The sequence below is a fragment of the Protopterus annectens genome, chromosome 1.part0 (genome assembly GCF_019279795.1).
Source record: "Protopterus annectens isolate FY-2018-M chromosome 1.part0, PAN1.0, whole genome shotgun sequence".
Classification (NCBI taxonomy): domain Eukaryota; kingdom Metazoa; phylum Chordata; order Ceratodontiformes; family Protopteridae; genus Protopterus; species Protopterus annectens.
Genome location: NC_056725.1, coordinates 1,678,283,347 through 1,678,307,235, shown reverse-complemented (window position 1 = coordinate 1,678,307,235; position 23,889 = coordinate 1,678,283,347). Strand labels below are relative to the sequence as shown.

The window sequence follows — 23,889 nt, the reverse complement described above, 5'->3', positions numbered from 1 at the left end:
CATACAGTGAGTTAATTAATGTATATTTGTTTGAATGCCAACTGCTTAGTCATTTGATAAATATGCATGCATTACTTGAGGTTTATTCTTATGAAGGCTTTTTTTATTTAAAAAGGATGCCATTAAGAGTATTTGCTTAAATAGTGTTTGCTTAATAGTGGCAGGCTGTGCTGTAGAACAAAACTAATGAGAGCTGAATTTTTGCAGGTGACAAAGCATGTTGAATACAGGGTTAGTTTATCTGTATTTTGTGCTGCTGTTTTACACCATTTTTTTTACTAAAGACCTGCTAAGAGTAACAAATGTGAATCTAAAGGATCATGCTACCCATTTTGGAATAGCTGCATCCCGCTGGTAATGCCCCTGTAATTTTTATGTGATGATCACCATTCTCTCTTTTTTTTATCTTTCTCATTTTTCAAGCATATTATTTATTCTAGATTTGATGATGTAGCATCTTTTGACTATCTGTACTTTTTCTAATTTTGCCTTCGCAAAGTATGCTTATTCTTTTATCTCCTCAAAATAGATTGACAGAATAGAAAAGAGAGAACGCAGCTCTGTTTTTTTTAGGTTGTGAGGCAACACAGACTCGTACATGATTGCGGGGTGTGCACACAGAAAACACCTTGTAGGGTTCAATTTCAGGCATTCCTTTGATGTTCTTCGTGTTTCACTGCTGCAGTCCTCACATATGAGTTATCCGGCTCCCGGTAGCCCTCAGTCGGCCCGAATACCAGAGTCCTTGGTATATGATGTTGGCTGTCGCCCATTGTAAAACTGATGTCAGTACATCAGGTATAAAGGGTGGCAGCCGACGCCATTTCCTCAGTCTTTCTTGCCTTAACTGTCAGGAGCCCCCAAAAGAAGGCTAACCCAGGAATGGTAGCACCCTGGACACATGTCATACAAAAAATAAAAATCTATAGTCTGTACCTTAGGAAAAAAGGGGGAATGGAGGGTGGGAAACCAGGACTGCAACAGTGAATACACTCGAACATCTACATTTATGTTAAGTATACACAACTGTACTATATTCTTCGTGTTTCGCTGTTGCAGTCCTCACATATGGGTTGATTCACAAAGCCCAGTAAGGAGACAAAGGGGGGAGGATGGATCACAGATTAAGGGTTGGTAAGGAGGCCCTGCAAAACTGCAAAAGCAAAACCAGCCCTGGATTTAGAAAACAAAGGTAGATTGTAATGCTTTGTGAAAGTATGGACAGAAGACCAAGTAGCTGCTTCTAGAATGTCCTTAGTAGGCACACCTCTCAGAAAGGCTGCAGAGGTAGAGGCTGCTCTAGTAGAATGGGTCCTAATACCCTGAGGGGGAAACTTCCCATGCTGTTTATAAAGAACGAAAGCTTAATTCGATCTGTTTTGAGCCTCAGTGTTTTAATTTTAGAGTCGGATATTACTTTGTGCTGAAGTTTTACTATTTATTATTATGGTTCTTCACAGCGGCAGTTTTTTTTTAATTAGATATATATATATATATATATATATATATATATATATATATACACACACAGACACATATATATATATATATATATATATATATATATATATATATATATATACACACACACATATATATATATATCTACACACACACACACACACACACACACACACACACATATATATATATATATATATATATATATATATACAGAGAGAGAGAGAGATTGCTAGATGTGTGCAAGCTGATGGTAATAGTAGTAGTAGTACAGGTTATGATGAATGAGTGCACTGGCCTAAAATGCAAAATTCCATGAAAATCTTGAGGTACTATTCATTCAGTCCATGTGATCTGACTTATGAGCCCTCCGTCCACTTGTTGGATTCCAACCCAGCAAAACTTGTGCTCCAGCCTCAAGCTTTTTTTTTTAATTTTTTTCCCCATCATGTGCTACTGATCCAGGTTACTCCAGTATCAATTGCAACCTTCCAGAACCGACATGGATTCCTTCTTGGCATTCAACTAAGTGCTCTTCCTCAATTATTTCTTACTAAAAATACTTTTGTTGTTGATAATTATTTCTTACATCTTCATTTGTTCATAGGTACTTACTAGGCTTGCAGTTCAGGGGACCACTTAGAGCCTAGCCCAAATTCCTGGTTGCCCCTAAGCACTTCATTGATTACCTTTTCTTTACCTTCTAGCCCCTTTTCTATTACTTTTGGCATTGGGCATGTTTTGACATTGTTTTTCTTATTTAAACACAATTTAGTAGTAAAATATTTTTGCTAAATAGTTTCTATAGATATTGTTGCACATAAAATAGTTGTTCTTTTCTGGCTAGTCTGCCAGTGTCTTGTTGTTCTTTTTCTGTCGCATAGAACGTTTGCGTGTTTAATGGAAGTTGCTCCTTCAGTATGAACATAGATAATGAAAAAAGTTATAGAAAATGTCAAAACTGTAGACATAAAATCCCAACTGAAAACACCCACAAGCTCTGTGTAGAGTGGTTGGGTGTGGACCATTTGACAGCAGATTGCTCCATGTGTAAAACATTCTGGCCCAGAAATTTGTTAGACTGCAGGAACAAGTTTATAATTAGAGTCTCCGTTAACCAGAACTCAAGCAACCGGCACTCCTAAGCAACAGGCAATTTTGATTGGATCATATGCCAGTGCAAGACAATCAAATATTGCAAAGCGGAGCCACTTCTACTCACTGCGGAACAGCCTGCTGTTCCGCATGGAGTAGAAGTGGCTCCACTTTGAGATTTTTGATCAAAAACTGCATAGAGGGGCCTCTTCTGTTCAATGAGGAACAGTCCGCTGTTCTGCATTGAACAGAAGAGGCTATGCCTTGTGATTTTTGATTGACTGGTATGCCAGTATAAGAGCCAATCAAAAATCACAAAGCAGCTCTCAAGCAACCGGAAACTTCACTTATCCGGCATCTACCACTCCCCATGGGTGCCATTTAAGTGAGAGTTTGCTGTAATGACCTTTTTTTCTCACATCCAGAACTGATAAGACTATAAAAGCAGAGAAGCATAGATCCAAGGAATCTGAATCCAGAAAAAGACACCCAGACAAATCAGACTTGCATTTGGCTCCAAAAATTCCCTGTTCATACTGTTCATAAATGGCTTCAACATTGACTCCGAAGCACTCTCTTTCATTGGCTCCGGAGTTGACAGAGCCATTTATGATTCTGGACAAATCACCCAAGAGGCTCATATACTAGACTTCATCAGAGAAGGAACTTTTCAGGATCCCTTCTTAACCATATTCCACTTTATCTTTTCAGTTCTAAAGGTCCTACAAGATTATTTCTTAGGCAGATTTGGATCCCTTCACGAGGACCTTATTGAACATGCAGATTGAGATGGGAGTCCTTCCATCCCCTTCAGTTCGGAAAGTGGATAAGACTGGCACTTTGTCCTCTCTTCTAGCTCCTTCCTGTTGTTTTCAGGCCTGGTCTTGGACCCAAGGTCTGTTTTCCCGGTGCTGACACCAGACCCTGGTTTAGTATTCAAGGTGCCTGATCCAATGCACTCTAATCTGAGAGTGCTGGAAACGAGATCATACTGGGACCATTGATTTGACACCCAGACCTTGGCACCTTCAGTGGAGCTATCTCACACGGCTCTGTTGTTGGCGTCAGAGACTTTGGCTTTTGAGTCCTTGTCTCCGATCCCCTCCACAAAGCCATCCTTACCCTCTGCTATGGGGTTGCCTTCTTCCCTGCTGCTCATTTCTTCTTCAGGAGAACCTGGCCCAGTCACAGAAATGGCATCCTCAGATCCAGCAAATATTGACAAGGCCTTCCAGGTCATGGGGAGTATAATTTTAACTCCTTTGAGAGCTGACACACTGATCTCTTTCGGATCAGTTTCACTCTGTGACTTCCACTCCGTTTCGCATCTGTCCGATCAAGCATCCATGGTCCTGTGTCAAGCATCCATGGATCTAGGTTGAGGTTAAGGCCTTAGAGCCACTGCTCGGTTGCAGGACAAGTCTTCTGAGGAGTCAAGACATACCCCCCAACATTCTGAGAAAATGAGAAAAAAAATGTGTAAAGGGAGACCCATCAACTCCCTCTGGAGTCTGTCACGTCTAACAGCAACTCAGATGATAATGAGGGTTCCCCTGGTGTCTCATTTCCTTCTCGTGGATATCACTTTTGATGAGATTCTAGAACTTACACTATAGAGGCTTATTTTTAACCCGTTACCAACCAAGCAACTAAGCAGCTCACCCTACTATTCAGGCATGACCAAAGGGCAATTTCAGGTATACTCTCCAGTCCACCTGGGTATCCTGAATCAATGTTATAACTGCCTCATGTACACAGACAACCCTCTTTAACATATGCGAGAGATGCAATTATATAGCTAAATTGGAGGCTAAGCTCTCTCCACCCAAGACTGGAACAGACAGTCATGAGGAGAAGGTTAACACTTGCACCACACCTCTAGCCTCACATAGACATACTAAACCAGCACTGGCAAAAAATACACATAAATACACAAAATCATACTCGGAGGCTCTAAATAAAAACCTGCAAAAGCATCACAGACCTCCAAAGCAGACACCCAAAAAACCTGCACCTCCCGTCACAAACCAGACAACACATAAAACACAAAATCAGTGTGCTGCACAATCACAGCCCTTAAGGTGAAATAACATACCTAACACATTAGCAAGAGACGGCTTGCACCTGTCACCCTTAGGCTTTAGAATACTGGCCAAGGCTCTTGCTGCCTCCATAGTGCCTTTTTTAGGCAAGGCTCAAAAGTCAAACCCACCTCCGTAAACAGCACAAATAAAAAAAAATGAGGGTTATGCTACTCAACGCCAGGAGTTTAAATCTCAAAATGCACGCGCTTGAAGCACTCCTCAGTATGGAGAACGTTGACATCTGTGCAGTAACTGAAACCTGGTTCAAGGCTCCACAGAGCACCCCAGCACTACCAGGCTACAACTCATACCACACATTTCGGCCACAGAACATGGACCGAAACACAAAAGGAGGGGCTGTATCCATATTCATCAAGGATACCTACACCTCCAGGTTAGTGGTGCAGCATGATACTTCAGAGATCATCGATGTGCAACTAACAGGCAAATCTGCAATGCAAATTGTGACCTGCTATAGATCACCCTTCATGACCCAGGACCACCACTCCGCCTTTCTGGAGACACTGGAAAACATGAAGGTCCTATCGAACACCCTGATATTGGGCGATTTCAATTACCCTACCGTTAACTGGGAAAACTACTCAAGTACAAACTCCCAGGTCCAGCGCTTCCTGGAATTTATCAACTCAAATGCCCTGGATCAGCTGGTAAACTCCCCTACCAGAGATGAAAACATATTGGACCTGGTCATCACCAACATGGACAACAGGTGTTCCACACCAGAGGTCAACCCATCACTGGTTAGATCAGACCATAGACTAATCAGTCTGGATGTCCACACCACACCACCACCTCCAACCAAGGAAACCACAGTGAAAAACTTTTCTATAGCAAACTTCACCTTACTTAAGACAGAGGTGGTAAGTTTCACAGCCCCCACACTAAAGAATAACAGTGTCCAAGATGCAGGAACCTTTACAAATGCACTCCATGAGCACTTACAAGGATGCATGGATCATGCCATCCCCAGCAAAACCAAGACTCACTCCCCTAAGAGAAGGAAACCAGTCTGGTGGACCCCTGCCATAAACAGGCTATACAATTGAAGGAGGAAACTAGTTCAGAAAAAAGCAAATCTCAAGAAGGAAAGACATCCCTGATCAGTATCAGTAAGAAACTAAGGTCCCTCATAAAATCCTGTAAGGCTAACTTCGAAAGAAAACTAGCTATGGATTCAAGAGACAACCACAAAGCCTTCTTTACCTATGTCAAGAATCTAAGTGGCAACTCGCAGATATGCTCTGAGCTAGTGCAAAATAGCACAAAATATACTGAACCCACTGATATTGCCAACATCCTGGCAGATAGATTCAGTGCAAACTTCACCCCTCTCTCACCCCCAAAAGGGCCCACAACAATACTGGAAAAGTGTAGTGTCCCGGAAATCACAGATGCACAGGTAAAAACAGCCCTTTCAAAAGCCAAAAGCACAGCGTCAGTGGGGCCAGATGGTGTCCCAGGCTGTGTCTTGCACGAACTACAGAACGAACAAACCCCCCCCCCCCCCACCTAAACACGCTGTTCAACCTCAGCCTCTCCACAGGCTACGTGCCCATAGAATGGCGCACAGCAACGGTTATTCCACTGTACAAAGGAGGGGCCACAACTGACTCTGGTAACTATCGCCCCATAAGCCTGACTAGCCTGGTCTGCAATGCTATGGAGCGCATCATCATGGAACTCATTAACAAAGACATTGGGAACCTCCAAACACTTGACCCGACCCAGTTCGGCTTTGTTAATTGCAGATCATGCCTACTAAACCTGGTTGACTTCTTCGAGACAGTCACCAAGGTCATAGAAGAGGGGAAGGTAGTTTACACAGCCTACCTTGACCTCGCCAAGGCTTTTGACACCATTCCCCACTCGGGAATTATAGAAAAACTCATCAGCCTGAACATAAACCCCTACGTCACGAGATGGGTTGCCAACTGGCTTACAGACAGAACTCACATGGTAAGAATAGCGGACTCCAGGTCCGAATCGAAACCAGTCACAAGTGGTGTCCCACAAGCTCGGTCCTGGGACCCCTACTGTTCTGCATATACTTCTCAAAATTACAGGCAAACACAGGAGGACTATGGCTAACCAAGTTCGCCGATGACTGCAAATTGGGAGCCATAATTGACTCTCTGGCTGACACGGACATTCTCCAAAAGGGCCTTACTGAGACAGACACCTAGTGTCAAAGTCATGGTCTCAAGCTAAATGCTAAAAAATGCAGTCATCCCGTTTGGGAAAAACAGAACACCCATGAATTACCACATAGGTGGCAGCCCCCTTAATACAGAAGAGGTAATAAGAGATCTGGGGACCCAGGTAGATAGTAATCTCACCTTTGACAATCATACTGCCAAAGTAGTCAGGAAATCCTTCTATGTAGCCCATCTAATTACTAAAGGGTTCGCATCTAGAAATAAAGAGGTTATAGTGCCCCTCTACTCATCACTAATCAGACCCATCATAATAGAGTACAATGCCCCGTTTGGGATGTACCTCACAAGACACTTCCAACAGCTGGAAAGACCACAAAAATACCTCACCAAGTGGATTACTGGTCTCAAACATATATCCTATGCAGCCCGACTGGAAAAATTCCAGCTGTACTCAGTGGCATATTGTTATTCAGAGGTGATCTCTGCCTGACTTACAAAGTCATGTCCAACTCAGAATTGATGGACATGCTCCACCTAAAGAAATCCAAGTCACTGCGAGCCTCTTGGTCTAGTGAGCTAAACCTCACCACAACAATAAATAGAACATGCTGGAGGGATAGATTCCTGTCACATCCCATGCTTTGGAACAAAATTCCTAACTACATTAGGCAGAGCCCCTCACTCTTCAAGAGAAACCTTGATGAGTGGATGGGTAACAGAAAATACACCCCTGGGATCACTTCACTGGCTCTTCTTGACAGAGGCACAGTTAATTAATCAATGGGTCGGCGAAAGCTGACACACTCTGGCTAGGCTTATAAATGCCCTCGGGCAGATAGCCTAGTACTTACCTATGAACCTGTAAGGCATTTGTCTTTCGCATTGCCTCTTCTGCCCCAGGTAAATCTGTTTAATCTGTTTTCCCCTTCTCAGGCCTCATCTCAGGGGACCCCCCCCCCCCTCACACACAAACACACACATACACACCTGGATATTAGATCCAATGCTGGATCTGCTTTCCCACCATTCCAGGAAGTCTCACCCAATATCTCTCAACCTCAAACTGAACACTTGGTTTCTCCAATTCCAGTGATGTTCAGCAGTCCAGCCCATTGATCTGATGTAGTCAGTATTTTGTCTGCTTCCCAAAAACAATCCACTTGTGAACTGTATTGCGGGAAGTGGAAAGTGTTCCTTGGGCATCCTCTCAAGACATTGACTGTTTTTCACCCTCAATCCCAGATATCCTTTGTTTCCTAGCATGTTCATAGGTTCATAGGTTCATACTAGGCTATCTGCCCTGGGGCAATTATAAGCCTAGCCCGATTCTGTATGGCTTATGTCACCCCTTGAGTATCCTGTGCCCTTTTAAGGTTTAGTTTACTGTGCCTCTGTCTAATAGTGACATGGGAGTAATCCCTGGGACAAACCTACGATCCCCCATCCACCTATCAAGATTCTTCTTGAAGAGATTCAGATAGGTGCTGTATCTCACATGAACTGGAATTCTATTCCAGAGCGAAGGGAGCCTCTGGGTTATGAACCTGTCCCTCCAGCAAGTTCTATTTATTTCTGTGCTGAGGTTCAAGTCCCTCGAGCGTGTGGCTCTAAGGGATTTAGATTTACTGAGGTGGAGCATGTCCATTAATTCTGGATTTGACATAGCTTTGTATGTCAGGCATAGATCGCCTCAAAGTAGGCGGTATGCAACTGAGTAGAGCTGGAGTTTTTTTAACCGAGCAGCATATGGCATCTATTTGAGACCCTTGATCCTCTTGGTGAGATACTTTTGGGGTCTTTCTAATTGCTGCAGGTGTTGGGTAAGGTACATCCCAAAAGGGGCATTGTATTCTATGATGGTCCTGATGAGGGATGAATAAAGGGGTACGATTACCTCTCTTGATCTAGATGTGAAACCCTTCGTGATGAGTGGGCTATGTAGAAGGTCTTTCTAACCTCTTTGGCAATGTGGTTTTCAAAGGAGAGATTGCTATCAACTTGGGTCCCCAGGTCCCTAATAACTTTCTCTGTACTTAATGGGTTACCGCCTATGTGGTAATTTGTGGGCACATTGTTTTTGCCAAAGGGTATGACTATACATTTTTTGGCATTTAGCTTTAAACCATGGCGCTGGCACCAGTTATCTGTCTCTGTGAGACCCTTTTGAAGGATGTTTGTGTCAGCTGGAGAGTTGATTATGGCGCCCAGTTTGTACTCATCTGCGAACTTGGTGAGCCATAGTCCTCCCACGTTTGCCTGTACCTCAGAAAAGTATATACCGAACAAGAGTGGTCCGAGGACAGAACTCTGTGGGACGCCATTTGTGACTGGTTTCGAGTCTGACATGGCTCCAGCAACTCTCACTCTGTGGGTTCTGTCTTTGAGCCAGTTTGCGACCCATCTTGTGACATAGGGGTTTATATTTAAGCTGGATAGCTTATCTATGATGCCCGAGTGGGGTATTGTGTCAAATGCCTTTGCAAGGTCCAGATAGGCTGTGTGGACTACCTTCCCTTCATCTATGGCTTTGGTGACTGTTTCGAAGAAGTCAACCAGGTTCAAAAGGCAGGATCTGCCCTTGACAAAGCCGAACTGGGTAGGATCTAGTGTCTGTAGGTCCCCAATGTCTTTGTTTATGAGCTCCATGATGATCCTCTCCATAGCCTTGCAGACTAAGCTAGTCAGGCTTATGGGGCAATAGTTTCCAGGGTACGTAGAGGCTCCACCTTTGTGGAGTGGGACCACTGTTGCTGTACGCCATTCTGTGGGCACATATCCTGTAGTGAGGCTGAGATTGTATAACTGTTTTACTTGAGGGATTAGTTCCTCTTGGAGTTCATGTAGGACGCAACCTGGGACGCAACCTGGGATGCCATCTGGTCCCATGGAAGCAGTGTTTTTTGCTTTGGAGAGGGCAGCCTTCACCTGAGCATCAGAGATGTTTGGGAGGCAGCCCTCTGCCAGGATAGATACTTGCTCTTTGGGGGGGAGGGGGGGGGGAGAAGTTTGCACTGAACCTGTTTGCCAGGATATTGGCGATTTCTGTGGGTTCAGTGTATTTTTTGTCATTTAGAATCAACTCAGAACAAGTCTGGGAGTTGCATCCCAGGTTTCTAACATAACTGAAAAAAGCCTTATGATTGTCTTTGGTGTCCTGTGCAATTTTTCTCTCGAAGCTGTACTTGGAGGATTTTATGAGGGATCGTAATTTTTTGCTAGTACTGATCAGAGATGCCTTCCCTATTTGGGATTTTGCTCTATTATGTAGTAGCATCCTCCTTCTGTTGTACAGTTTATGCAGGGGTCCACCAGACTGGACGCCTGCCTTTGGATGATTGGGTCTTGATTTTATTTGGGATAGCATGATCCATGCATTCCTGGAGATGTCTGTAGAATGCGTTTATATAGGATTCTGCAGTTTGGGCCGTAGTTTCCACTGGCCCTGGGGCCTTGAAGGATTCCACTTCGGTTTTGAGAAGTGAGAAGTTCGCTTTTGAGAAGTTTTTCACTGTGGTTTTCTGGGTTGGGGATGGGGTCGGGATGTGGACATCCAGTGAAATTAATTTATGGTCTGATCTTACCAATGAGGGATATACTTCTGGTGTGGAGCATAGAGTCCCCATGTTGGTAATGATCAGGTCTAGTATGTTGTCCCCTCTTGTGGGAGTGGTGACTAGTTGTTCCATAGCATTTGAGTTTATAATTTCCAGGAACCTTTGGGCTAAGGTGCTGGGGCTTGAGTAGTGCTCCCAGTCAATGTTTGGGTAGTTGAAGTCGCCCAATATAATGGTGTTCGGAGAGATCTTCATGTTCTCCAATGTTTTCAGGAAAGCCGAGTGGGATTCCTGACTTTGAGAGGGTGGTCTGTAGGATGCTGTAAACTGAAAAGCAGTCTTGCCCACTGTTAGTTGCACATGGATGGTCTCCGATACTTCGTGCAATGCCACTAACCTGGAGGTGTGGATATCCTTGATAAATATGGAAACTCCCCCTCCTTTTGTGCTTTGGTCCGGGTTTTGGGGCCGAAAAGCATGATATGAGGTATAGCCTGGTAGTGCTGGGGTGCTCTCTGGAGCCTTGAACCAGGTTTCTGTCACTGCACAGATATCAGTGTTCTCCATACTGAGGAGAGCTTCGAGTGCGTGCATCTTGAGGTTAAGACTTCTGGCGTTTAGCAGCATTACCCTTAGTTTCTTGTTCCTTGTGCTGTCTATGGGGGTGGGTTTGACTTTTGAGCCTTGCCTAAAAAGGCACTATGGGGGTGGCAAGAGCCTTTGCCAAAAGCCCAGTGGTGACAGGTGCAAGCCGTCCCTAGCGAAGCAACATGGCTTGTCGGGCATGTCATCCCAGGCTGACAGACACTGGATCCCCTTTGAATGACACCAAAATATTAGCCAATTGTTAAAATCGATCATTTTGTCTTTGTACTGTGGCATCATTGTAGGTGAGGGTAAGATGCTGCTCAAGGTCAGGGTCATACCTGCCTGGGCTACATGATCAGAGAGCTCCTCTATGTCTCTTTTCATGTAGTCCAGGGAGTCCATGTATGTTTGATACGGGATCCAGTTTCTCATCCATAAAGGCCCAATTAGGAGCCATTTTTAATCTCCACATAGGTCAGGAGGAATGCTGTGTGGTCTTGCATAAACTTTGTAAAACTTTCATTAAAGGAGTTTTCCTTCTTAGGCCACTAATTAGGTGAGGGGTTTCTCCCTGGGACATCATTTTTTTTATTTTTTTGCTAGAGGCTTTAATAAAATCTCCATTTAAACCAGCTTCTACAGCTCCGTCGACTCTATTGAAATTTCTCATATGGCAAGCCTTGTTTCTTGTGACTTCAACATTGATGAGAAGGGTATCTGAGCTTCAGGCACTCTCTTTACAAGTACTTTCTTTAATCTTCTTAAAGATAGAGTTTTTCTCTGTACAAATCCTTCCCTTATGACTAAGGTGGCTTCTGAGGCATCCATGATTCAAATGATTCACTTGCCAGTCTTTTTCCCCCAAAACTGTATCAGTAAAGGAGAATATATCCTGCATTCCCTGGAGATTCATAGACAACTACAGATCATATGTTATCTTTTCCATCTGCTTTAGCCTTTGAGTATTCAGATCCAGTTGGATCCAATGACATCAGTCTCAGAATCTTTAAGCTCTGAAGCTCTACCTCCTCTCCCATAATGCCATGCCTGCTTGAGACTCCACAGATCTTGTTTACTGCTTCCACTGACAGACTCCTCTGCCAAGCCATCCAGTTTCAACATTGACATTCTACTTTATAGAAAGAATTTTATCTCCCTCTGAGATGGGTTTCCCTGCTCCTTTGTTGGACCCTTCGCAAGCCTCACATCCTTCTTGGGCTCTGGTTCCTCGTGAGGTGGTCTTGGGACAGCCTGAACCATTGAGATTTGAACATCCCCAGCCCAAGAACTCCCCAGTTGCTTCTTTGTACTCTATCCAGTCTCCCCGTAGGAGGTACTTAAAAAGAGTCAATAAAAAATGAAGCATTGGGATTGCTCAGAGAAAGCTCTCACTGATGGAGAGAGGGCTGCCTAACCCCCCCCCCCCCCATGAGGTTGCATCCTTTGGGATCTATTGGAAATAATGAGACAACTGATGGAGTTAGATCACAAAAGCCCCTTCCTCAGAGGAGACAGTCTTCTTCAAAGCTTTTGGAGCAGGCACATCTATTTGTTGGGTGGTTCCAGCTCCAGCCCCAAATGCCTTCCTAACCTCATGTACAGGAGAGCTTGGAGAGAACCCTGTGTGGTAGAGCAGATCCTTTGCAAACTGGGCAAGATAGTGGTCCCCTCTCCCTCCAGAAAGGACATTTTGGAGTAGAGGTCCCTCCATGGATGCAGTTGTCATTGCTGCAGCAACACAAAAAAGATCTCTGAAGAGAGCTGTTTTGTCCAGCATTGGTCTGTTGTAGCAAGCACATCTATGCGTAAGCCACATTTACCCTTCATGGGCTAAATTATTTGGCACATTTGATGAGGCTTAACAGAGATTTGGTTTCTGATGCCTCTTAAGTTGATGGCTGCTCAACCTTCATCTGAGTCTTGGAAGGCTTTGCAGACTCAACTGTCCACCATGCAGTCTATATGTAATGTCTCCATGCGCCTTATCTGCAATCTGCTTATGGTGTACCCTGTGCTACAAACTGTTATTGCCACTTGCCTTCATGCTTGGATGCACCTTTGTAATTTTACAGACTGAATCAAGGTGTCCTTCTTAAATGCTTCCTTTGATGGGACAGCACATTTTGGTTGCAAAGTAAAATATATGCTGACTAGGAGTGAACATGACAGTAAGATACTGTTTGCAGTGGAGGTATGTTTCTCCACACCTCAAAGGACATTTTTCCAAGAATCAGAGGGGGGAGAAAGATGTTCTTCCATAAGTCACAGCAGTTTTTCCAAGACACTCTTAGTGAAACTGCCCCCCAAGGCAGAGGGGGCAACTTCATTGGACACTGCGCTAGGGGCAGGGATGGTTCACATTCCAGTTCCAGGGCTTCTACAGCACCTTCTTAGGGTGCCCCTTCCAGCACTCCTAAAAGTTTGCCCTGCGCTCTGAAGGAAGTCCGAGGGATGTTCAGCAATCCACTTGCAAGCTTTGGAGGCCACCACCTTAGACTTATGGATGTTGAGAGTTATTTCCAGAGGTTACTCAATTTCATTCCACACCCTTCCGAGTGTAAAGCAGAAGTGCTTCCCAGCTGTTCTACCCCATCAGCCAAGGGAAAGCAACATTGGTAATAAAAAAGTTGTTGCCAAACTGAGTAATCCAAGAGGTCCCACCAGACCAGATAGGATCCAGGATCTTTTCACAGCACTTTTTGTGCCAAAGAGACCAGTGGACCTCAGGCCCATATTGAACCTAAGCAAGTTAAATTTGTGTGTCATCAAGCAGACCAAATTCTGCATGATAACTGTTCAGTCCATTCTGAGTGTACTGAGGAAGAATGACTAATGTGCTGGTGGTCCTGAAGGACGTCTGCTATCACATAAAAAGTGTGTGGCAGTCCAGAAAGTTCTTGCACTTTAGGGCCTTAGGCTAGGAGCCAGTCACTACCAATTTTGAGCACTGCCAGTAGGTTTCACCAACCCCCCGGTGTTCACCCAGGTGTATAGCAGTGATAGCAGCCTGGCTAAGACTGAAGGGCATTTGGTTGTTTCCATACCTGGATGACTGGCTCCTCTCAGCAATGTCAAAAGTGTCATTGATCCAACTGAGGGACTCTCTTCTTCAGTTGTCCTTGCCCTTGGGAATCACAGTCAACTTCAAGAAGTCCAAATTGGACCCTGTACAGAGTCTAGAGTTTATCAGATGCCGTCTGGCCTCTACCAAACAAATAGTAAAGCTACCACCGTGAATGTTGTCACTTTACAAGCTCTAGCCAAACAGATCTTGATGCATCCAACATCGTCTTGGTCATATGGCCACTGCCATTTGTCTTGTTTCTCTGGCAAGATATTTCATGAAAATTCTCTTTGGATCCTGTCAGTTCAGTGGTCCATTTACTCTCATCCATTAAGCTTTCTAATCCACCTCACCCACATGTCTGTTGGTGGACATCCTCCCCACTGTTTTTTCTTGGTCATCCCTTTGTACTTCACCCACCCAAAGCCACAGTGACCACGGACACTTCCCTCCTGGGGTGGGGTGAGAGGGCACTATGAAGGGAAAACTGTCCAAGGCACCTGGTCCCAGTGAAATAGCCAGTTGCACTTCATTGTTTTGGAGAAGTGGGCAGTTCTTCTAGCTATGCAGGCCTTTCAGGACTGCATTCCTAGAAGTGTGATAGTGATTCAGTCCAACAGTACATTTGCAGCGTGGTACCTCAGAAATGGGTGAACCTAATCTTATCCCCTGTGTCAAGAGGTTATGACAATTTGGTAGTAGGCAATTTTTTGCAGCATTTTCTGATGATAGTGCACATTTTAGAAAAATCCAACATTTTAGAGGACGATGTAAGCAGGAGCATTGTTAGTCATACCCCATGAGTGGCCCATCAATTCAGCAGTGGCAGCTTGAATTTTCTGCTGCTACGGACAACTGTGCTGTGACCCCATTTCAACAATAAATACAGCACCTTCCTTTCCCTAATCTGCCTCAAAGGGACCGTCACCAAGGGACCCTGCTCTCCATATTTTTCCCCCCATGTCTCCTGTACACTTATCCTCATCTCCCTTGATAGTTTCTGCAACATTGCAGAACAATTTTGATCCTCATTGACCCCTTCTGGCCCTGAGAAGTCTGATTTCCCTTCCTGTGCCCTTGTCTTCTCCACCTGTCTTGAGTTCTGGACCTAGTTCCAGATCTGATCTGTCATCCGTTAGGTCACCTTCACCCAAATCTGCAATCCTTCAAATTAACTGCTTGGTTCCTCCAGTTCCGATGATGGCAAGAGATACCAGGCTTTCTAAACAAGTGCTTCATATTCTTTCCTCATCCCAGAAACCATCTCCTAGAAAACAAATAAACAAGTAGTATCACAGCTGCCAAAGCAAACAGACCACCACGGACTTAAAAATAAAAACTTTTAATGTATCAGTAGATAAAAATAGTTGTACTTGAGCACTTTCATCCAACAAAGCATGAACATCATTAGAATCTGAAACAAGGGAGGATTATCCTTTTATGTAAGAACACAATACATTTTAATTATTAATCAATTAAATTAGTCTGTTTAAAATTCTTAAAGGACCTTGCATATGAAAGTATACACAATAAAATTCAAAGCACAAACATATAAGATATTAAATACATTAATGAAACTCCAAACTTTTTCTTAAATGGTTTTTTACTCCCAAATTTTTCTTAATTTTTTTTAACTATCTAGAAAAAAATATTTTTTTTTAAATATTTTATAAACAGGCTTTAGTTTTAAGACAGGCTGGAGAGAAATGTTTTCATGTATTCCTGGAGTGTGGGGTGCATCTAGTCCAAGCTGCCACTTTATTTCTTTTTCCTCCAAAAGGGTCTTCTTGTTGCCACCCCTAGATCAAATTCAGTTTGATCTAGTATTGCAAAATGAAACATAGAACTGTTGGGACTAACTGAAAGATGTTTGAATAAGGCATTATTACAATTTTTCTTATTTCTACTATATAAAAGTTCATAAATGTGATTTCTAAGAGCCCTTTCAGTTTTACCGATGTAAAATGCTGGACAGTCAAAGCACTTCGCCAAGTAGACCACCCCCTTAGAAAGACAGTTTCCTCTCTTAAAAAAGACCTTTGTCCTACTTGTATTTTGTAGAGTTAAATAGTATGCATTCAGGATGTAGGGGCATTGCTTACAAAAGCCATATTTCTTTGCCCTTCCACCTTACCTAATTTTTTTGAACACTTAACATTTTCAAAGTTAGCTTTAATATTATGACTAGTCTTAAAAGCAAAAGAGGGATTATTCCCCAAGATGTGGTAAACATCGTGGTTTCCCTTTAAAATATTCCAATTTTTAATAAAAATACTCAACTTCTTTGAAATGAGATCCATATTCCATAATACAGGCCCGTTCATAATTCTTATTATTCTGTATTTCCTTATTAGACTCGAGACCTAAACCCAACAATGGTTTGTTCTTTAGTCCCCATTGTGAAATTACATATTCCCTTGCATCATTAATTAAAATGGAAGGGTAACCCCTTTTCATAAACATGTTCCCCATGAAGTGCAATTCTTTAATAACGTCTTCAAACTGTAAAGTTATTCTAGCTGCTCTGATAAGAAAAAGTTATACCAGTAAATGAAAATGTTTTTCTATCTAGGCCATTTTCAAGGAACTGGATCTCTTCTGTTCGCCTCTCCTGGCAATTTAGGATTTTCTTGCAGAGCATTTTCAGTCAAGGCATAGTTATTCTACTGTTAAGGTCCAGATGGCAGCCATTTCTAATTTTTCAAGTAGGTTCATAGAGGTCAAGATCATACTTCTGTTGCATCTCTGAAGCTTTCCCAAGCATTTTTAAAAGACATCGCTTTGCATAGACCTCCAGTAAGAGAGCCAGCTCCTCCTTGGAATTTATCTTTCCTTCTTTCAGTTCTTGATAAAACCTTCTTTCTAGCCAGCAGCTACAGAGGCCCTCAAGCTTCTATCCTGGAAAACTAGCTGTTACTTCAGCCAGAAGAGTTTCAGAGTTGCAAGCTTTCACCAGCTGCCCTTCCCTACCTTATCTAACATAAAGATAGGGATTCCTTGAGAACAGTCCAACTTTTCTTCCTAATTTAGCCTTAGAATTTACTTTGAATCAATCCGTTGAGTTGTCTATTTTCTTCCCTAAATTCAGTAATCAGTGAGAGTGCATTCTTCATTATCTAGATGGCCACCAGCAGTTAAGATTTTCCTTGGAAAGAATCAGACATCTTAGGAAATCCAATCAACATTGTGTGTCCTTTTCTAGGAAAGAACTTGGCAAAAAAAGTTTTTGAAGTTACCCATTTACCCTGTCCAGATGGCTTTCTCATTGTATAGCTTTTGTGTATTTATCTAAAGGTATTTCCTTACCCTCTAAACCGAAGGCCCATTCTGTCAAGGCAGTAGCTACTTCTACTGCCTTTTTTGGTTGTAGCTCTTTGGATAAATTCTGTTTAGTGGCCATGCGGGCTTTTACTCACGCTTTTATTATTCTTTACAACTTGGACAGTCAAACTCAAAACCAGGCAAGGATACCAGATGGTCAATAAAAGCCGGATAATCCAATTTACAAAAACTTTAATACACACTTTCGTCAAAAAGACTTCAGAAAAATTCATCCCAACTAATTTGAACAATATAATATATATATATATATATATATATATATATATATACTGAGCAGTTAAAACCAACCACTCTATCAATTAATTACATCACCAAATTAATTAATTAAACTAAACAATTAACCCCTGCTATAACAATGAAAAATTAATTATAAAATACATCTATTTAAAATTGAAATATAAAATATATAGACACATATAAACACTTTACATACATGAAATCAATAAACACTTAAATGATGCTTGACGCTTATTATGTAGGAATGACTACTCGGAGTTTAGTGGAATGTATGAGAGAACACATTTATTACATTAAGGTCAAAAATGAAAAAAAGTACCCTTTATAATCATTCTTTTGAGTGCACAAAATATAACAATTTTTTGTTGTCAGTGTTAGAAGTAGTGGGAGGTGATCTGAGGGGTGGAGATTACAAAAATTTATTAGAACAGAGAGAGACTGAGACTTTATGGCAGGTAAGGTTAGAAGCAGATAAAAAGCCAGGGTTTAACGAAAGTATCAATAAAAATAGCTTTTTAAAAAAACAGGAAATTGAAAGTTAGAAAGTATTTATTTGATTTATTTTATTTATTTTCAAGTGTTTATTGATTTCATGTATGTAAAGTGTTTATATGTTTTATATTTCAATTTTAAATAGATGTATTTTATAATGAATTTTTCATTGGTGTAGTAGGGGTTAATTACTTTGGTTTAATTAATTTGATGTCATTAATTGATAGAGTGGTTGATTTTAATTATTTAGTGTATATATATATATATATATATATATATATATATGTATATATATATATATATATATATATATGTATATAAAATTCAAATTAGTTGGAATGAATTCTTCTGATGAAGTCTTTTTGACAAAAGCGTGTATTGAAGTTTTTGTATGCTAAATTAGATTCTCTGGCTTTTATTGAGCATCTGGTATCCCTTCCTGGTTTTGAATTTAGTTGTTTATTGACTGGACACACATGTTTTTCTTTAACTTTGACATTCAGTGTAGATATGAACCGCCTTCAGCTCCATCATATTGCGAAATGCTCTTTCTTAGGGCCACCTAATTGAGTGGCTGGTGACTGTCCCAAATGTTGAGACAGATGGAAAAGACACCATCACATGTGAAAGTTCTGTATTTACTGAAACACTAGATCTGCATTGTCTTCGTCCTTCCATTTCAACCATCCTAGCCACATTCGAAATTATCACTTCTTTTTCAGGGCCGTGTAGTGATGCAGTGTTTAGCATTGTTGCCTCACAGCAAGAGGTTCTCCAGTTTGATTCTTGGCCGGGGTGCCTTCTGTGCAAAGTCTGCATGTCCTCCCTATGTTCAAATAGGTTTCCCCTGGGTGCTCCGGTTTCCTCCCACATTCCAAACACATGGATCTGGAGTGGTTCTCCCTGGGCCTCCCCTGAAAATGGACTCTGTCCCAGTCAGACTTTCCGGGTAAACAAATGTTAAATAAAATAAGTAAATAAATAATAACTAAATAAATAAGTAGATCTGGTAGAGTGGACCAACCCAAGGTCTGATGCTAAACTGTTGCTGTTTGTTTTCTTTTCATTTTAAGCAAAGATTTTAATATTTGAGGGGTTTTGTGTCCGACGCAAAGTTGAGATTTTTTTCTGAGAAAACCTGATCTGAAGTGTCACAAGCAGGCATGGCATTATGGGAGAGGAGACTGACTTTTTGAGCTAGAAGATTCTGAGATTGCAAGCAACGTATCCTAGTGGATCTGAATACCCAAAGGTTGAGATGGATGAAAAAAGACAACATGGATTTAGCATATTATAGTAAGCCTTCAGAGAACCAATTCCTTCAGAAAGGATACACAGGTTTTCATTTCTTTCTCATATAATAAACTAGGTTAAAGTGTCTCCAGAGTACCGTAAAAGATGGCTTTCGGATTGCATTTTCTACATCTACTCTACCCATCGCCCTTTGCTGGACAGACCTAAAGCTCATTCCACTAGATCAGTGACTACTTCCATGGCCTTCTTCAGGTGCTCTTCAACTGATGAACTTTTGCAGTAGTAACCTGGTCATCAGTGCATACCTTCATTGAGTACTATAAATTAGATTCCATTTCCAGAGTTAGGGCTTCTTTTGGAGCTGCTGTCCTGAAGGGTCTCCTGCCATGATGCTGTCCAGGAGTTCCGGTAGCTTGGGATTCTGACTCAAACGTTAGATTAGATGGACTGAATGACTAGGATACAGAGGTTATGTTCTTACAATAACGCTGGATCTTTTCATTCTTGTCTGTCTGCTATGATAATATGGAAACTCTCCCTCCATCCCCTTCCTATTACCATTTGTGGGTCTTAAAGGATATTTTCATTCATTATCAAATGTCACGCAAGCCTTTCTATCCTTAGTGCCAAACTTGATCCCAGTTAATCTGGGGAATGAGATAATGATGAGAAAAAAAGTCTTAAAGAAGCTCAAGGTTGGAGCGCTAGTTTTACCTGGCCAAGTCTGACAAGCATCTGGAGGGCAAGATAAGTGCTTTCGTCTTATTCAGTCAAAGACTTCTTGAGATAAAAGACGTATCACCATCAGCTGTTTTTAAAGTTCTAAAAAGTCACATGACTAACCACGTACGTCACCACTTAAACGTTTTTTAAAAAGACCCATATAATCCAAAATCAGTCTTTGAATATCAAACTCTAAATTCATCTCATCTGTACATATAATCAAACACATCTTTTAAAAACACACAATCAATACAATAAATACAGTACTGAATTTGTCTCTGTGTGAAAAAACTACCTAATATGGGTCTTCGGTTTCAGTAGGCAAGCAATAGAAGACACCTCATTTAAACCTGACAAACTTCCAAAATTTAAACAAAGTTGCTAGTATAATTCTTTTTTCTCCAAGTGCAAAGCCCAAGGGCCACCTCTTGAACTTTTCCACAACTGTAAATTTAAATTCATGCTCTGGATATTATGTATGTTTATAAAGCGCATTTGTTAACTTTTTTACTCATCTCATAAGTATGTTCATATGTTCTCTCCTTGAACTTCAGCTCTGTTTTCCCTAGTACTGTAGTGGTCATTATGGGTAAGGGAGGAGCTTGAGAGTCGGTTTCTAGAATCTTTAGAAAGTGGACGAGTTGGATCCAAGGATCAGATTTGAACTCATTGGTTGAGTAAGAATGAAAATGGACAACACAGATAGAAAGTTATGGTGAGTATATACCTTCTTTTTAATTTCGTTTTTTTTTGCCAAGGGTGGCTTCAGATGCAGTAAAATCTCTCAAATTGTCTGATGTTGTTGCTAAATGATGAGCAGCTCTGCATAACAGAGCCTTAGGTGTTTAGCTGCAACTGAAACTGCAGTAAAACAGGCAACAATAAAGTACAGTGCTTTAAAAAATAGATTTCTTATCTTAGATTTCTAATAGGGTCACTGGACTGAAATTGATCTTGTTTTCACAATTACTGCAGTGCTACTGGAGACTAACCAAATACAGAGTAACAACCAACCTGCTACTTACTATAAGAGAACAGAAGAACCAAACTTACACTGTTGCAAGAGTTCAAAAGTATGAATTCTGTAGTAAGTTGTGAATAGCTAGTTGACAGTTTATGCCAAAAAAGTCTTGTCCAGAGTAACAAAGTTATAAACAACAAAGAAAAAGAAAACTAGTGAACAGTAAGGCAACGCCACCAGCAAATACAGAATACAAACATTCTTTAAAAATGTTAAAGAGCATATTTAAAGCTACAAAAAACAAAATCCATGTCCTTTCTGTGGCAGCCAGTCTTGATGTTAAAAGCAATCTACCAATTCCAACAGCAGTTGTACCAGCAAAAATTGAGGGAACGCTACATCAGAGAACCAGGAAGTTGGTTTGATTTCGTGATGCTTCCCCCACTAGCAAGACAGTGTTAATTACCATCAGTTGTCACCCTCCAACAGACAGGGGTGAAATAATAGTAAGTATGCAAATACTTGATGAGTTGCAAATTGTTTTTGCAGTTTCAATCAAGGCATTTCATGCAGTACATTACCTACTTTCATTTTCTTTCTTTTTTTTTTAAACTGAGCTGCCTTTCCTTTATCCTCTGGGTCCTAGTGCCAGTCCGCTTCACTACTACCTCCTTTACACAGCTGTACTGGCTACGGAGACTAACATTAACCAGTCCATACAGTTACCAGTTTTCTTTCCAAACTTTACAAATAAAGGCGTATATATGCTTCACCTTCTTGATGTTCGTAGACAATTAAGTTTTTATCTTCATAGAACAAAACAGTTTAGGAAGTGTGTTCAGCTGTTTGTATCCTTTTCCCTAAATCGCTTGGGTTAGGCAGTTTCCAAAACTACTCTGGCCAAATGGATTACTGATTGTAGTTCATTGATTTATTCTCAATTGGAATTGCCTTGACCTGTTAGAGCTCATTCCACCAGATCTATGGCTACTTCATCTGCTTTCTCCTCAAGCACTTCAAAAGACTCATGCGTTCGTCACAAATTACACATTAGACATGGTCTCCAGAAGCAGAGCTTCCTTTGGTTCAACAGTACTCTGGTATGCCCTTCTGTAAGGGCTTCCCAAGAATTATGTATCTGGGGACTCTGACCATTTTGTGAGGAAGAATGTAAGGGACATCAGATTTAGAAGTTATGTACTTACCGTAACTTGGCATCTGTGTTGTCCATTTTCATTCTTCCTCATCTTCCCTCCCAGCCATCCCCCGGTCCCGTCACTCCTAGAAGCATCTGTCAGATGACATTGGAACCTTTAAGTTCCTGGTTTGAGCCTCAAGCCTTTTTCCTCATATCTGCTGTATCTTTATAGTAGGTGGGCAATTTTGCAACAAACTCGATTTGAGGAGTTGGAGACAGAATAGAGCATTATGGGTAGAGGGAGGAGCTCGAGAATTGCATCCTAAGTCTTGTGTATGTGGCCGAGTCGGATCTAAGGCTCGGCTCCTAGACCCAATCATGTGGAAGAATGAAAGTGGACAACACAGATGCCAAGTTATGGTAAGTACATAACTTCTAAAATTCCTTTCTCTGCTTGTACCAACAAAGGATACTGAACTACCATAGCCAGGCACTCATAAGATTTTTATGTTATATACTCAGGTTCTGCTTCGTTTATGAGCCTTAACTCATTGTCATGGGTAGTGCATAGTTGTTGCAGAGGGATAACATTAATTCCTCCATACCAGTATTTTTTGCTTTCTGCTCTGGTATTATAAAAGCAAAAAGGGCATCTTCATCTGTACAGATTAGTATTTTAGTTTAAAGATTCTTTAAGAACATTTAAAAATACACCATCAAGTCTACAGTAAACAGTACATATGAGTTTACAAAGTAAAATCTCTACCCAACAGATTTAAAATGGCCACATTTCGTTCAACAAAAGCATGTTGATCTTTTAGCAGATCAATTTGAGTAGTAACAGGTTTAGTTTCTGGATAATCTAATGGAATTCCAACACACCTACGCTCCGAATTGTGTGTTTAGAAAGTGAAAGGTGTTCAGTATTTGTCAAAATAATCCTAGATCTAGTAGCTCGTGTATTAACAAGAAATGAGATAGATGTATTTTGCATTGTAACAGTGACAAAATAATCATTTGATTGATTAGTACCAAGGGACAAAACTGTGGATCTGAAGTAGGAGATTCATTTGTCAGCAACCTGTGGGTATGGATCCGATATCGGATCCGAACCGGCATGGTTTATCCAGCTATGGATCCGAGCTCCTAGCTCCTCCCCTCACCCATAATGCCCTGCTCTCCCTAGATGACCTCAGATCTAGTTTGCTGCGTTCATGGTGACAGCTTGATCTTTGAGCTCCTACAGCTAAGTGGAAATTTAGTTATTTACTAAGGGTTTTTTGATCTTTTAATAGTACCTTTGTGTGAAAGTTTTAGGTTTCCCACCCATTTAAACTATTTTTGGTTAAATTACTTAAATTTTTTTGTAATTCCCTCCCCTCGCTGGTAACGTATTTGTGTGTGCGTGGTTTCTTTGGGGCCTGTAGTGTGACTGGGTAGTTAACTTTGGTTAACTTGTTAGTTTTATTTTTTCTGTTAAAAAAAAAAAAAAAAAAATGTCAGAAGCCCCAAAGGCGATATTCTCGAAATGCTCCGAGTGTGGCCATAAGCTGTCCCCTGCTGATGGCCACACTCGGTGCGTTCGATGCCTTGGGGTTGAACACCTCACTTCTGGATGTTCAATCTGTGCAGGGTTCAACCCCAGGGCATTGAAGGAGTGGAGGTCGAAGCTGGTCTTGGCGGGACTTTTGCCCCCGGACTCGGCTTCGGCCTCCGCCC

The 23,889-nt window shown here is 41.5% G+C and overlaps 1 protein-coding gene across 1 annotated transcript in view; it reads left to right on the top strand.

Annotated features, from left to right (window-relative positions):
• PICK1 (protein interacting with PRKCA 1) overlaps positions 1-23,889 on the top strand; it is a gene marked incomplete in the record, with an annotated part of 678,344 nt that overhangs the window by 300,788 nt on the left and 353,667 nt on the right.